This window comes from Natrix helvetica (genome assembly GCF_964273705.1).
Source record: "Natrix helvetica genome assembly, chromosome: Z".
Lineage (NCBI taxonomy): Eukaryota > Metazoa > Chordata > Lepidosauria > Squamata > Natricidae > Natrix > Natrix helvetica.
In genome coordinates, this window is record NC_138554.1 from 58,174,940 (window position 1) to 58,192,452 (window position 17,513).

The 17,513-nt window shown below is 35.7% G+C and overlaps 1 long non-coding RNA gene across 1 annotated transcript in view; it reads right to left on the bottom strand.

Annotated features, from left to right (window-relative positions):
- Nucleotides 1–703: 703 nt before the first annotated feature.
- Nucleotides 704–17,513, bottom strand: part of LOC309400963 — a 32,525-nt gene continuing 15,715 nt past the window's right edge. Inside the window, exons 2-3 of the long non-coding RNA XR_014176737.1 lie at nt 1,792–5,785; nt 704–1,414 (exon numbers count right to left, since the gene is read on the bottom strand). This is a non-coding gene — a long non-coding RNA (uncharacterized lncRNA). The remainder of the gene's footprint in view (nt 1,415–1,791; nt 5,786–17,513) is intronic.

Here is a 17,513-nt window from a genome sequence, read left to right on the forward strand (position 1 = left end):
TAGTATACATTGAAATCTAGTTGGCTTCCAAGCTGAATGAATATTGTTCATTCAGAATGTGCTTAAGCAGGAGTAAACTGCTTGCAATATCTGGTCTCATTTCATGCAGCTTGACATTGAAAGTCTTTTACAATCAATCAGTTTATTTCTCTAGCAAAAGCAATGCATCCTTGATCTGTGTCTTCTTTGTAAGGGGGAAAAGGGAGAATGCATTGGAATAAGGAAAGGGGTGAAAAAGGGGGATTCCGGAAAGAATAACCGCAATGTAATTTGCTCTTGCTCTGGCTAAATGGGTCAGTTGCTTTAGCTCTGTCCATCTCGGCATGTCATGCAGCCTAGACTGATTACTTCTAGAGAAACATTGCCTTCCACAGAAACAAAGAAAAAATGATTGCCTCCCTCTATGCTATGATAGTCAATAAACCATAAGAAACAGAATTTCATCATAAGAGGAGAGGAGCAAAGCCTCAGATATATATATTGCAATCTTTATGTGTGAATTGATAGTGTTGGTTAGTAATGAATAGTGCCAGAGTGTGATTTCTTAAATAAAACATGTATCTCTCTACTATTGGCCCATTCAGTCATGCTGTTCCATACTCTTTGCTAACTAAAGTTGAGGAGCACTAGCTTTGCAGATCCAGTGTGTTTCATTCAGTTCTCAACTAACATTTTGTATTATGAATTTGAATACTTAAAGCTTATAGAGCTATATAGCCTTCCAACATTTCACCACCACAGACCAGGGAAGAACATGCTAGAGAGATGAATAAATTTTTTCTTGGTGTGGAAAATCTCATTTATCCAATGCAGGTAAGTAATTACAGATTCTAGAGACATCAAAGGGAGTGTATGTTTAAATGAAGATACAGATGAGTTCATATTAGGTGTGGGAGAAATCCCTCTCATAATCTAATTAGGCACTAAAGGACCAGAAAAACCTTGATAAGGTAACTCAAAGCTCTGAGGTTCCAGTTTAGTGAATTCTGCAGCTCTTCATAAGGATCACTCTATGATATCACTCAATGCCTTCTTTCTATCCCCAATTAATTCTTATGATACTGCTGAATGAAATGGGCGCAACCATAAATTCAATTTCACACTCTTAAGGTGCAAGAAGAATCCAGTAATATGATAGACAAGCAAAGTTTAGCATAGTAAAGATGAGTCAGCAAGTGTATGGCTGAAATAGTAAGACCTAGCTACAAAAAGATCTCTTTCCCATAGGAACACCTGTGTTGCCTGGAAGGTACATAGAATATTTGGCTCCACATAAGAATAGCAACTTCTCTTCAAGCCTCTTCCATGAGATTCAATTTTTCTGCTGAACTATCCACTTTTGGGAAATACTCAAATATTCTGTATATTGTCAGAGCAATGATCTGATCAAATACATTGTTTTAAAGCAGTGCTTCTCAATTATTTTCTGTCATGCCCCCCCTAGGAAGAAGAAAACATTTCGCGCCCCCCGCGCGACTGTAAATAGTATCATTTGTCTATAAAATTGTTATAAGTACACCTCTGCATAACACTGTATCCTTATTAACGTATAAGAGAATAAAGAAAGAAAGAAATGTGGATCAATTTACAACAAAGAATAGCTTTATTAACTGTAGCAGAAAAGATTTAAAGGAGCATAGGATTTAAAGGAACACAATATTAAAAAAAACTTTAACCTGCAAAACAAAAATATATAAAATAATTTGAGCTGAGCCCCCCTTTACGGAGCCTCGCGCCCCCCCTGGGGGGCCCGCCCCACTATTTGAGAAGCACTGTTTTAAAGCAAGGTACAGTTGTATGCAAAAATTTAGGCACTTCTGGTCAAATTCTTAATTGCATAAAAGATGGTGCAAGTTCTACGTAGTATAGAATGAAACAGGACATCTTTCTATACCTTTGGAAGCTTTTTAACGTGCAGCTTGCAAATTCAGAATGAAAGAACAGTGAATATGATAGATGCAAAATATGATAGCAAAAGTTTGCTCACCCTCGATATTCAAAGCACTTGGCAGAAATGCAATTTCCAAATACTTCCAATAGCTAATATTGTTTTAGGATTCATGCACACACACATTTTTTCTTGTAGAGCTTTTCTCAGAAATGTTAGGCAGCCTATAAATAATACAGTCAGATTTGTAGGAAGGTGTCGTATTTGCCTTTTTATCATACAAAGGTTTTATGAGCTTCTGTTCATTTTGCAATTCATTAAAATGCACAAAATGACCAGGGTTGTCTAAGCATTTACATATAATGGTATATTCCTAATGATAGCAAAGTGATCCTTACATCAGAATTGACACCAACCTGAATCTCTAGTACTGCGACCTTGAATGTGTTCTTTTAATGGTATTGGTTAGACTTTGCTTTTTTCTTTTTATGAAGTTTTTTTCTCAGGGATTGTCACACTGTACTGAATAGGCTGATATTTTAAATTCTTAGAATATAAATTCCTGTGGGGGTTATAGTTTATTGGTTTGGTTTTATAGGATGCAGTTGAAGGGAAGAAAAATACGGGTAACAGGAGGAAGGAAAGTGCAGAATCTGGACTGTTTTTCTGTGTAAGTATGTTTAGTGAATAGCTTTTCTTAGGCCAGACAATCCTTAGAACTCATCCCATGATAGTAGTTTTGTACTTATCCCTTTTTCACAACAAGGGTTGCAGAGCTTGCTCTAAAACAGTTTGCCCTCGTAAATCAGATGGATGCCGTACCTCTAACATGCAATCAGAAATACCAAGCTTGTTTTTCCTTCACTTCCACTGTATCCACTTGCAGGTGCTATATAAGTCATGGTAATAGTTGGCACAGGATAAAAAGGCAGAGTTCATTTTTAATGAACTTCTTAGGGCAAAACATTCATGCCTGTATCCAAACTCCAAGTTGAATTGCCAGTTTACACAAGTTTATTGTGAGGCTTCTAATTTGATCTAGTTGTGAGTTATATATATACTAACCAATTAAAGTATAGTGAGAAAGAACAGAATATGCTCATTTTATAAATACCTCCTAACACTCCCACAACTATCAAAAGAGCAGCATTTTGCTTCTTAAATTTCTTTTCACATTATCTTATTTTACTTCTTATTCCAGTCGTGGGTGGCTGTAAAGTGATCGTGTTTAGAGTGATTCTTGCCTTTTGGGGAAGAATCAACATCAAGAGCTCCCAGCTGACTAAGGGGAACAGTTAGTATAGTTAGTGTAAAATCTGCTCTAGTCTTGACTCTACACAGGTGGTAGTGAGTCTGAGATTCTCAAATTCCATTCATGCTTTGAGCTGAGATTTATCTGACTTGCCTTGGCTGAAGTTCTTCTTACTCTTCCTCAAGGCTAATTTCACAGCTCATTATAGCTTGTTCTAATGGTATCTGTTGAGGGGAAGCACTATTCTATGATTTGTGTTTTATCCTGGACTTAACAGCTCTGTAGGAACAGCTGATGACAATAGCCAAGAGGCCTTTACCCAGTTCCATCTGGTTCATTAATTGCACCCCTACCTAGGAGAAGAAAATAATACAGTGACTCCTGCCATCATCATCTCCACTTGAACTACTGCAGTACCTGTTTCAGGCTGCCTTTAAAGCAGATGTTACATCTAGCTTAAAGTACTGTTGCTTGTATGTTTGCTCTACTGCTCACTAGAGCGAAAGAACATGCTTGTGTTGTGAATCTGGACTGGTTACCAGTAGGCTTTCAGGTACATTTAAAGTGCTGGTTTTTAACTTTTTTTTTATGGCATACTTTCAGGATTCTTACAGTAGAGCTGGTTCAACCAATTTAATTTTGCTGAGAACTGCTAGTGGTTCTCCGTTTTTTAAGAGGCCAAAACTTAAAGATAAATGCTTTTCAGTAGTAGTACTGCTCCCCTGGAACACCCACAAACACGCACACAGACTTCAAATTTGACTGCCTTCTGGAAGAAGCTAAAAATGAACTAGAGGGCAGCCAGGGATATGATTCTATCTGTAGTGGTATGTTAATGGCTGCTGGACTATCATACCATGTTGCAGGTTTTATGTTTTTATGTAAATTAGCAATTGTTGATGGCCTAAGAATCCTCCCAGACCACAGCAAGAGATTGTGTGCATCTAGCTGTTTTGTCTTTACTCCTCATCCTAGCACAAATTCCTGCTCAGTTGTAAACTTTTGATCTGAGGATAAATTAGTCTTTTGTCAACACTGGAAATTTTCAATAAAATTACAAGCATATTCTTTTGTAGAGGAAATTGTTACTTGTTTCAGTGGTTTCAAATATGAGTTTCTCAAATAATCTGATTCCACGAGCAAATGAATTGGATATCCAGGACTGAGGCATTGAAGAGCCTCCACATTTTGAAGTCCTTGTCCTTTCAAGAGAGCTTTTTTACATTACTGTGGCAGATCTTTCCAACAGGTTTCTCTGAGGTGTTAACTGTTCCCTTTGAGTCTAGGATAACTCACCACAGCCAACTTGCTATGGGACAACTCTCCACAGGACAGACGTTACACTTAATATTGAAAAAAATAGTGGAATAGAATTATTAAAGGATGCAAAAAAGGGACAAATTGAAATGTGAATGACAAAAATTAATGCTTTAATTATTTTAAACAATTAAATTTTTTTTATTTTTTTTTTATTTTTAAGACAAACAAAAACAAAACAACACATACAAAAAAACTCAATTTCGTCAACCATGTCGTTTGGTTACAGGTTTTTGTGCATCAGTTTTTACAATTAGAAATAAAATCACTGGTTATCCATCGAACATGACTAAATACATCACTATCATTGAGCATCCTGTGTTCAGGTTACCATTACTAATCCTTCATTTCAAACAAACCTTATTTCCTTAAATCCTTAATTATCTATTAAGCAACAATAAATCTTTATAAAATTATAAAATCACCTATTTCTATCTATTGGCCTTACAAAAAATAAATATAGTAATACTAATTTTAAAATTTTTCCCATCGACTCATATTGTACATCATTACTTTCAATTAACCACAATATCACCAATCAACCATAGAATATAGAATACTTATAGTGTAACATATTCAACTCCAGTAAAAATTCTCCATTGTTAATCCAAATAGTTATTGAATATTTCAATTCATGTATGTATCAATTATTCATTACATCATCATTAGTCCATTTAATATACAAAAATCTTTCCAGTATAACATGATCACTACTTACAATTATACATAGCGTTCAAGTCATCCCACTCTTATACATTAGATTCATTATTGTCCTTTGTATATCATATAATCAAGCACTCTATTTCATAGCAAAAATAAAAACTTTCATAGCAATGACTATGACTCTAGTAATACATAGGTAAACAATTTCATTTCCAAGTTTTTTTGTCTAACCATTGGTAAAACAAATCTCATACCTTATAAAATTGCTCATCTTCTTGTTCTCTAATTACAAATGTAAGTGTACTCATTTTAGCACATTCCATTATTTTCTGAATAGTTTCCTCCTCTGTTGGTATTTTCTCATTTTTCCAGTTTTTTGCAAGTACAATTCTAGCAGCTGTTAAGACATTTACAATCAAATATTTCAAGTCCTTGTTGTAAGTTTCTGGTATGATTCCCAATAAAAAGAGTTCTGGTTTTAAGTCTATGTGTTTATGTATCATTTTATCCAACCAGATGCTAGAATTGTACTTGCAAAAAATCTTTTAGCTTCTATACAAGTTCACCACATGTGGTAGTATGAGCCCGGCGTCTGATGACATTTCCAGCATTTTTCTGATTTGTTCTTAGATATTCTTGCTATTCTTGTTGGGGATAAGTGCCACCTGTAAAACATCTTATACAAATTCTCTTTACATGCAGTTGACATTATCATTTTATAGTTTTGAGACCGCAGTTTTTGCCATTTCTCTAGGTCAAGCTCATGCCCTAGTTTTTCCCCCAGACTAACATAGTTTCTTTAACTTGTTCTTCCTGTAGTTTCACCTCTAAGAGGTAGCCATAAAGTTTTTAAATTACTTTTTCATCAGTACTGTTAAGATTTTATCTAATTCAGTCATTTTATCATAAAAACCCTCCATTTTTCTATCCTCATTGTATCTAGAATGTGTTTGCACACATGAATACCAATTAATTTCAATTTCTTCCTGTTTCAAGTCTTGAATGGATTTAAGTTCACCCTCTATTTAATAGTTCAGCATATCTAACTGTTTGTTCCATTTTGTATATTACTGAATATGAAAAAGCTTCAATAGTTGATATCCAGACAGGAATTTTTAAATAATATAACCTCTTAACTTTCTCCCAGTTTAATAACAAAGCCTCTCTTATATAATGTCTTCTAAAGTAACCATGTGCTTTGGTTTCCTTATACCATAAAAATGCATGCCATCCCAACAGCAAGTCGTGACCCTCTAAATTCAAAAGCCTAACATTTTTTAATATTATACATTCCTTAATCCACATCAGACTTGTTGCCTGATAATATAGCTCCCAGTCGGGTAAGCCCGGCCCTCCTCTTGTTTTAGCATGTTGTAACACTTTAAGTTTTATTTTTGTTTTTTTCCCCTGTCATATAAATTTCAACACCATTTTATTTAAATCTTCAAAATAGTCTTTCCCCAACCTAATTGGGGTTGTCTGGAACAAGTATAAGATTCTAGATAAAATGTTCGTTTTAATTGTTGAGATTCTCCCAATCATTGATAATAGTAGATTTTCCCATTTCATCAAGTCCGTTGCAATTTGTTGCTTCAATCTAAGATAGTTATCCTCTTTGAGAGTACTACATCTAGCTGTTAAAAAAATCCCCAAGTATTTGACCTTGATTGTAACTTGCATCTTCAAGATTTCCACCAATTCTTTTTTTTTTTTATGGTATGTTCTTTGTCAATATCTTTGTTTTATCTTTATTTATTTTCAAGCCTGCTACTTTTCCATACTCCTCAATTCTTCCTATCAGTTTAGGTGCAGATTCAAATGGCTCCTCGAGAATGAAAACTAAATCATCTTCAAATGCAACTTCTTCTTTTTTAATTGTCATTCCCTTTATTTCTTTCTCTTCTCTGATCCTTCTATTTAAAACTTCTAATGTTAAGACAAAAAGTAACGATGATAATGGACAGCCTTGTCTCGTACCTCTCTTTATTTCAATAGGATCTGTCATTTCTCCATTTATCATTATCTTAGCTGTTTGCTTGTGATATACTGTTTGTATAGCTTGAATAAAATTCTTACCAAAGTTCATTTGTTCCATTTATTGTATCATGAATCGCCAGTTCACGTTCTCGAAAGCCTTCTGCGCATCAAGAAACATCAAGGCCATTTGCTTTTCAGGGTGAGCTTCATAGTATTCCAAGGTATCCAAAATTATTCTTATGTTATCCTTAATTTTTCTCTTTGGTAAAAAACCATTTTGATCTGGATGGATAAACCCATTTAAATATTTTTTAAGTCTCTCTGCCAGTATAGATGCAAATAACTTATAGTCTGAGTTTAGCAAGGAGATTGGTCTATAATTCTTAATTTGCATAAGGTCTGCCTCCTCTTTAGGTAGCAATGTGATATATGCTTCTAACCATGAGTTCAGTATTTTACTTTCAACCATTACTTCATTCATAACTTCTAAAAAGGGAAGAGACAAGGATTCCTCTAGTGCTTTGTAAAATTCCATTGGTAGACCATCCGGTCCTGGGGCCCTCCCATTATTTTGTCTTTTAAGAGCTTCAGTTAGCTCCATCATTGTGATTTTACCTTCTAGTATAGTTCTAATGTCGTTTGGTATCCGGGGGAGATTGGCATCCTATAAGTATTGCTTAACTCCTCCCTCTTCTATATGCTCTTGTTCATTCAACTTGGCATAATAGTCTTGTATGATTTTCTTCTTTTCAGCACTTCCATAGTGCATTTATCCTTGTTCATCTTTTAGTTGTTGTATTTTCTTTATCTTTCTCCTCTCTCATAATAATAATAATAATAAACTTTAATTTATAGACTGCACCCTTTCCTAAACAGGACTCGGGGCGGTGTACAGACATATTAAAACAATGTAAATACAAAAATATAGGTAGATATACATAAATAGACAGAGGAGGTAGGTTATACACTGTACAATAGATTAAAATTCAAATATAAATTAAAATTACCCTTAAAAATTACCCCAAAATAAGGTGTTTGCCAGGAGGTTGAAAGTGGGACTATAAATCAGCCAGGCCAGCTAATTGGAACAGGTGGGTCTTAAGTTTCTGTCGGAAGGAGCGGCGGTCGGTAGTAATTCTTATATCGGGGGGGAGGTCATTCCAGAGGGTTGGACCCATCACAGAGAAGGCTCTACTCCTGGGCGCCGCCCGTTGACCCTGCTTAGTGGACGGCACCCGGAGGAGTCCCTCCCTGTGGGAGCGGATTGGTCGCAGGGATGTATGAGGTGAGATGCGATCCCGCAGGTAACTAGGTCCCGTGCCATGAAGCGCTTTGAAGATGGTAACCAATACCTTGAAACGCACCCGAAAAACCACAGGCAGCCAGTGCAGCTCGCGCAGGAGTGGTGTTATATGGGAGTACCTGGTCCTCCCCATGACAGCCCGCGCGGCCGCATTCTGAACTAGCTGTAGTCTTCGAGTGCATCTCAAGGGGAGCCCCATGTAGAGTTTATATGCCAACCACCTGCCTGGCTTATTTACATTTTCAAAGTAATTCTGTTTACGCCTAATTTTTTGTGCCAATTCCTCCTTTACCAGTAAATCCATTTTGTGTTTAATTGTATCCATTTTTATTTTAATCTCTTCCTTTTGTGGAGATTTTTGTAGCTCTTTTTCCAGTGTCATATAGTCTTTTTCTAAATCTTTACATGTTTGTCTTTTCTTTAAGTTTCTCATTCTTGTATAATCTATTATCAGACCTCTAGAAAAGGCCTTCATTGTGTCCCAAAGATTCTGCATGGATGTATCTTCTTTTTTATTTTCTTTAAAAAAGAAAGCCAATTCTTTTTCCATTTTCTGTACAAAGTCTTTCTCTTTCAATATCGTATTGTTTAATGTCCATCTAGATCTTGTTCTTTGACCTCTCCATTTAATTATAATTGGGTTATGGTCCGCCCAAGTACTTGTTTCAATTTCCACTTCTTGTACATTACCAAATAAATCCATTGAGGCCCAAATCATATCGATTCTAGAGAATGAGAAGTGTCTATTAGAATAGAAAGTATATTGTGTTTTTTTTGTAGGATTTCTTTCTTTCCAGACATCTTTTAAATTTATTTCATCCATCATCCTGAAGAAGGACTTGGGGAGTGTTTTTCTATTTGGTTTTATTGTTTTATGTGATTTATAATCCATGTTCTGATTTGTAATGCCATTAAAATCTCCCATCATACAAATGTCAACATAGTCTAAGTCACAGATTTTCTTGTGGAGTTTTTTATAAAATTCATCTTGTTTTTCATTAGTTGCGTAAATTGCAATTGAAAGTATTTTCCTAGTATTATCCATAATTTCCACCATCAAGATTCTTCCATCTTCATATATAAATTTGTTTTGCTGGAATTTTGTCTTTAATATAAAAGATCACTCCTCTTTTCATGCAGTCCGCCAAAGATGTAATTTTTTTTTGCCAGGTTTTGGTTGTACTAAGTGACCATATCTTTGTTGAATATGTACTTCTTGTAAGCAAATTATGTCTAATTTTAACTTTTCTAATTTGTGAAATGTTTTCTTTCTTTTAATTGCCAAGTTAAGTCCATTTATATTAATTGTAAACATTTTTTTTCTTCCATCGTTATGTTTTATATATAGGATTTATGGCTCTAGTTGATCTTGGTTCCCGTTGTTCTCTGATATCTACACCCCCTATGGCACCTATTTCAATATCAATCCCACCTACGGCGCCTTCCAACTTCTCAGTGTCAGTTATGGGTGTATCTAAGAGTTGCGCCAATAGTTCTTCTTTTCCAGTCTTCTCGGCCTTTCCTCTCAGATGTTCTGTATAGAAGGCTTCTGCTTTTTCAATTGTATCAATGCTGTACCTTTGTCCTCTCCATAGAAATATTAGACCTTCCGGTATCAGCCATCTATGGTTAACTCCTATTGTAGTGGAAGACCCACTTTACCAATTCAGGAGACAAGACCACGAAGGTTGGAGAACACAGGTTTATTGTGCACACATGTTCAGAGCATTCGCATGACAAATTCTGAACTCCGGGGATATACCCAAGGGTTAACTTATATAGGTCCAACACGTCCTAGCTTTGCTGAGGCGTTGCCCTCTAACACACCTTTATCTAACTACAGCAGGTTAAAACAGTTGAAAACAGGATACAAAAAAGAATAAGTTATCTCTACAGCATATTCCCTATAGGTGGGTGGGTTACATGGGTGGGTCTTTATCTTACATCGTTACTTTTGGTCCACATCCCTTTGCACAAGTCTTATGGGCAGTTACAGGAATTATTTTAGTACATAGGACTAAAGGACATAGGACTAGTACATTCAACTATAGGTTACATTAAACAAGTTCTTCTTCCTGTAAGCAGAATTTAAGCAAGTTCCCTGTACTTTCCAGAAGCTTGCTTCACACACAAGCAGTTTGGGGTCACAGCACTAAAGCATTTTATATTGTTTTTATATCATTAATGCCATTCTACCTCACTATCTTAAGTAGAATTATAGTCAGGAATTGATATTTTCTTCTCTTCTCTCTCACTCTTCTTGGAATTTGTTTAAGACTACAAATCTCCTTGCCTTTGTATTCCAATTTTCTGTCTCTTGTTTTCTGCAATATTTGTAATTTCAATGCTTTTTTGGTAAATCTTACATGGACTTCCTTTGGAAGAGCATTTCTCATTGCATATCTTGTATTTACCCGAAATATCTCATCTATGCCATCCATCATCTTCTCTTGGGGTATCTCTAACACATCTGTCAGGATTTCAATTATTATTTATGGGAGATTCTCTCCCTTCTATTATATTTTGAAATATTCATAGCGCTCCATCTCCCATCCTTTTATCACACTACTTTCTTTTTTCATTTCACTCAATCTACTGTTGAGTTCTTCATCCCTCTTCTCTCTTTGTTCCTCTCTTTCAGTGATTTTTTGCATTCTGTTTTCTTGTTTCATAATCCATTGTTGAATATTTTCTATCTTTCCCTCTGTCTTGCCTGTTTTTGTTCAGTATTCCCAATTCGCTGATCCATTGTCTCCATCCTCTTTTCCATATTTTCAGACCTGTTTACAAGCGTATCTAGTTTATCGTCAGTGCTTGTTTGTAGTTTTTGTATTGCTTGCATAATTGCCTCTAATGATGTAGCCTTTTTCCTGTTGAATCATTGTCTGTATTGATTTTTGTCCTCCTGCTGGAGAGGAGACAGGGGTCGTTGTTGCAGAACCCCACTGGTGTCTTTCTACTCTTCCTGATTTTATTTTTTCTTTTTGTAACTCGATCCAATTAAGATTGACTATCAGGAGAAAAAAAAAGAAAGGGAAAGGAAAAAAAGTGAGAAAACAGAGAAAAAGATATCATAGATGACCACTGGGATATCTCAAGAATATAGAATATATTCAAGAATATAAAACAAGAAAGAGTAACTAAGTAGAAAAAATGGGCAAGAAGGTCAAAGTTAAAGTAGAAAAGAATATAAGAAATAGGGTAAAACAAGAACAAAACAAAAAGACAATAAAAATCTTAACCACCTTGTCCAATTAGTTCCAAATCATAAGGTCCAACTTAAAAAAAGAGAAAAAAGAAGAATAGGGGAATTGGAACATTATAAAAATGGGAGGGAAATAAAAAAAAAGGAGCAAGAAAAATTTTACTTGCAGATTCCTTTGGTTCAGTCCATTTAGATTTAAAAACAAACCATCCAGATGTCTCATATATCTCAAATATCTTAAAAAGGTAAGAAGAAAAGAAAAAAAAGAATATTCAACACTTCAAAGCTTCAACAAAAAAGGAGAAAAAGGGCAAACAAAAAGAAATCATCACATCCCAGGCAAAATAATATAAACACTGTCAGTAAAAAAAAGAGAAGAGAGAGTTCAAAGTTTTTTCCCTTTTAATGTAGAGGCTTTTCCAAGGTCACTCCAATTTTCTCTTATATGTTTTCATTCATCTTCCAAAATAGATTTCCAGACACTAAAGATCCACAAGAAACACCTGCATAAACAACTGTTCTTGCCTCTTATCAGGTCTTAATCTTGAATGAAAGAGTTTCTAAACAATTCCAGTGGTAAGAATTGGCAACTTTGTTTCAAGATCTGCTAGGTGGCAGTGTTAAATTGTATCCAATCTCAAGCCTCTTACAACTCTGCCTTTAGAATGAAATATTCAAAGGAAAAAGCCCAAGGAGTAAAAAGATAATAAGGAAAGGAAAAATTTGTAGGGCAGTTTAAAAATAAAAGGATAAGTCTATTCAATTCACTTCCAAAAATCAAGAAATTAGAAATAAAGAGAAAGCTCCAACAACAAATCCACTAAGCTGTAGCGAAAGTCCAGCCTGGCTTCCGGTAATAAAAAAAGTGGGGGGGGGGAAACCGAACGGTTTCAATTAACCATGCTTAAAACCGCCGCTGAGTCTCTGGTTATTCTCTATTTTGTTTTAAGTCTCCAAATTTAGGGTGATCTTTTTGCATTAAAAAAAATTAGAAAAAATCTCACCAAAACGGCATGCTTCTCTCTCTTGCTCTTACTTTACGGAGCTGTCAGCAGCTTCAGCAGCCCAGGGGCTGGCTCTTGATCGCCGGCAGAAGGGGCTTTTTCCCAGGTCTCCAGAGACTTTGCGGGTGTCTCTGGATCCCCCAGGTGTTCCCCTTCCTCTCACCGTCTCTTGGGGACGGCTTGAGTCCAGATTGGACCGTCCAGATGATCCGGATTCAATGGCTATTCCGGAATAACCGGAAAGCCATTGAATTGTCCTGCAATGAGTTGACCTATGGTGAGTTATCCCATTCCAAACCTAAATGTTTACATACAACAAGTCTATTTGCCTGCTGAATTTTAACTTGTTTCTGTAATGTGTGAACAAGTATTCCCCTTTGCTATCTACCTTTTCCAATCAGCTATTTCAATCTGAGGGATTTAATTTGTTTCTGCTGGAAGGGAGATTAAAAAAAATAGTGCTTATATAGTTTTGTGCAACATAGAAGTTGCTTGCCTGGGTGACAGTGAAGGCAGTTGAAGAATCAATATATACAAAAGGGTTTCCTTATTTTATAAGCAACTAGCTTTAAATAGGGGCTCTTAATTCACTTAATATTAATAAATATTGACATTAAACCTATGTTTATCAATTTATTAGCTGCCTAAAGTTGCCCAAAGAGTGTGATGGTATTTAATAAGTAATTTTTTGGGGGGCGGGGGGGAGGAAACATCTCCAGGATGACTTCACTGGAGCTGGCAACTCTATGTTGATAGCATAGGGAAGTTGGGCATTATACAGCATTTTTTATTTTTTAATTTATTCCTTTTTGTTGAGCTCATTTAATAGTCACAGGTCTTTTCTTCAGGGAAATAAGGTTATGCTTTCTGCAGAATGCAGTCTGTCTATAATGGCTCTTTCATATAGTCAGCAAATAAATGTCAACACTCAAGTATTTTTCTAGATAGCGTCTGACTTTCAGGTTGTTTTTAAATTGTCTGGGTGATATGATCTTTCCATTATTGTTTAACCTGTTTAATGGATAGTTATGTTTTCTCTCTCAAGAAGTATTCTTTGATTAATTTGAAATGTACACACCTAGGGGTGCTTGGCCTCTTTCCTGCGCTGTAATTGAAATATTTTATACCTTCTAATTGACAGAATTTCATTAAGTTGACTAGTGATTTTTCTTGCCTCCTGACTTAATCAAAGAGGAGCTGACACTGCTACTTATTTGTAAAGAGCATTGCTTTTAATTTCATCATCACTTGAAAGATACAGTATTATAAGATCCGGGTGGGGTCAGTTGTGTTCCTTCTAAAGCACAACAAATTGTATGTGGTAAAAGCTCCATAATTAGATAAACCCATTCCACTTTCCTGTTTCTAATTTCCCTTCAATTGCAGAGGCACAATATGCATTCAGGGTTTTAAAATACAGGTAGTCCTTACAACCATAATTGAGCCCCAAATTTTTGTTCCTAAGTGAGACATTTGTTAATTGAATTTTGCCACATTTTATGACCTGGCTTTCCCATTGACTTTGCTTGTCAGAAGGTCGCAGAAGTTGATCACATGATCCCAGGAAACTGCAATGATCATAAATGTGAATCAGTTTCCAAGTGTCTTAATTTTGATCATGTGATCATGGGGATGGTGCAGTGGTCGTAAGTGTGAAAAACTCATAAGTCATTTTTTTAGTGTCATTGTAACTTCAAACAACTGTTGTAAGTTGAGGACTAACTGTAATCAGAATAATGTGGGAAAAACATAAAAATCTCCAGTTGAATACCAGTTCTATTTAAACATGCTTGCATCTATCTGCTGACATTGCTTATTTTGTGGCCTGCTAATTCTAGAGAAAAAGAATTATAACACATTGTGCAAATTCTCAACAGTTTCTCTCCTTATCTTTGTCTTCTAGTTTTACTTGTCAATACCAGCCATTTCCAAGCCACTCTAACATTCATGAGGACTGCTTTATTAATTTTAATGGATATATAAAAAGATGAGTTGCAAACTATTTGTAAGCAAAATATGATTGCCTCAAATACTTTCTACCTTTATAGAATCAGTGCAGATTTGCATGGACTTGCTTATTTTACTTTACCTATCCTTATTTCACAAATTAAGTTTGCTAAGAACTGGGGAGTATTTTAGCAAGGGATGTGGAAAAGGAACAAAAAGTTATGTAAAACAGAAAAAAAAATCATCTAGAAAAAACGAACAGGATATTCATTTCTTCAACTTCTTTTCTTTTTCAAAGTTTCATATTTAGCCCATTAAGAACAGGATCTTAAGTTTCTTTTTACTGGCCTGCAGAAGTTTAAAATGTATAATTACCATTGTCAGTAACATTTGCAATATGGTTCTATTAATGTTTAGATGCAGTGAAAGCATCCCAGTTCAAAGTCTGTGTGCATTACAGAGTTATTGTAATGCAAAATGTACAAAGGTCTTCTGCAGCTGAGCTCAGAAAGCAAATAATTGACTTGCAACTACACAGCTGCAAATTAGGCAGGATATAGCAATTCAAAAGGGTCCAAATCCCTAGGGAATATGGTATTTTCTAAGACAGTTACCATAGCATTTTCTAAGATACTTACTCAATAGTTTGAACCCTACATAACATGAGCCAAAGATAGCCATCTTTGGCCAAAAGTTGCATCTTGCTCTGCTTAAAATTTCAAATCCCCCCCTCAAAAAAACAGGAACAGAAGAAATGGGTGGGACTGTAAGTAAAGACGTGTAGATAATTCTGCCTCTAGCCATTGCTAGTCAAATACTTGTCAGAGGTCTAAAGAAGTTATAGAAACACTTTAGCAGACAAGCAGCACATTTTGTTAGATATGTTAGTAACCTTTATCTCTTTCCTACCCCCATTTTTTTCTTAAAATTGAAAGTAGCCTATTCTGAAATTACTTTACATATTTTTTAAAGTCTCAATATATTTGATCAAGTAATACAGGTAAGCCTTCTTCGCTTCCCTTCCCAGGCCTTCAATAACCTATATGTGTTCCATAATGCCATATGTGGCACCCATATTCTCCCACGGCACCCTTGCACTGTCTTTGACTCCTGTGTTTCCTGTTTAATCTGAGGTTATAACAGCAACTGGGCTTGCCATTGCTAAGCAATGTAGTTATGTGATGTCATGCTGTACTATCATATCACCCTAATTGCTATCATAATCTGAGGATTATTTCTAAGGCATATTTTAAGGCCATGTTTGTTCTTTCTCAAGAATATCAAGGCATCCTATGTAGTAGACCTTGCCGTAGAATTTTCCCATAACAACTCGGTGGTATAAGCTGGGCTGAGACAGTATACTTAGCCCAAAGATATCCAGTGATTTTTCATTATTATTCATCAAATTTATTGTGGTCATCCATCCCAAATGACTGGACAGCTCATAACATCCAAATATTGACTTAAAAATTGTTAAAAACATGACAGTTAAAAAACAACTAGCTGAGATCCAGTTTTTTGGTAGTTGACTCAAATCGAAAGAAATTATGTCCAATCAAGAATTTGTTTTCTTTAATAAAATGCATTGAGAGATGAAAGAATTAGGGTTACAAAAAATTTAGCATTTGTTTCAACTATTTTCAAATATTTGTACTAATTTCAATTTAGCACTAATACTAAAGCAACCATTTTTAGCTTTTTCCCGCCTTGATGTAGCACAGATAGATATTTTCCTTGGTAACAGAGAGGACTGCAGCTAGCTGCTCACAAAATGGTCTTCTAGACTAACCACTGTGGAGGATGGATTTAAACCAGGTTTGCTCCCCAACCTCATCAAGAATGACTGTATTTTGAATGGTTACATTTTATTTAACAATACTTTTAAAAATTTCTTAAATGTTGCTTCTCTAATCTCTTTCAAGGAAGGAGGGAAGCTAATGTCAGTTATAGAGCAGATCCAAAAGGCATTTGCTTTTTGTCCACCCTATCCTACATCACATTTGGTACCGTGCATGCAGACAATTGGAGAACAAATCGAACAGTAGAAAATGAGAAAGGTGCAGGCAACAGATACAGCCTGCAGATACAAATGAAGACTAGAGGTTGTTTAGACAAGCAGATCTTCAAAGATACCAAATTTTAGGAAAATGTTGCAACTGTAGTCTAAGGGACAACGATGTACCTGAGGCCAGCAGTTTGCTCTGGAAAGAGACAGAAAGAGCTCATTCATTCTGTAAGTTTCAGGAAACCAAATAGCAAACTAGAAGTTGGAATGGAAATTCCCGCAAAGACCTTCTGCCTGCAAGAGTGTGTTTTTCTTTCCTCAGCAAGCCAGGCACAAAAAAGAATAAAACTGTCTGAAGTCTTCTGGCTGAGCTGAGTGGAAATTCAGTGTGAATTCAAAGAAGAAATAGAAAATGCTGTATGAAAGAGGGAACCTTTCAAACTTCATAGCCTTTGGATTTCCTGAAGCACGACACAAGATCCTGTCTCAATCCAGAGAAAGGTAAAGCCAGAGACATTCACTTATGCCTGTTGTTCGTACCCTGCTATTTGGCAGACTCATGGAGGCAGACAATGCAATTCCTAAGTCATAACTTCACTCGCTGCCTTGCCTGGTTGCGGGACAAATTTGCTCAGCATTCATTCTCAAAGAACCGTAAGGTATGGCAAAGCATATACCCTTCTAACATGTGAATATATCTCGATATATTTCTATGAGTTAATGTCATACTCTGCATCAATTCTGATGAACCAATCAAAGCAATATTCAGAGAGTTGTTTGGCTATTAAGGTATTTTGTTAACTGTTGCATCAATCCTATGTATTTAGATTGCTGTAGCCATCATGAATCCTTCAAGGAGCAGTTGCATTTAACCATTGTAATGAATGTTCTTTGCTATCCAAACAACTAACTTTGGAGAAGGAGACAGCTTTTTTATTTCCATAGCATGCTG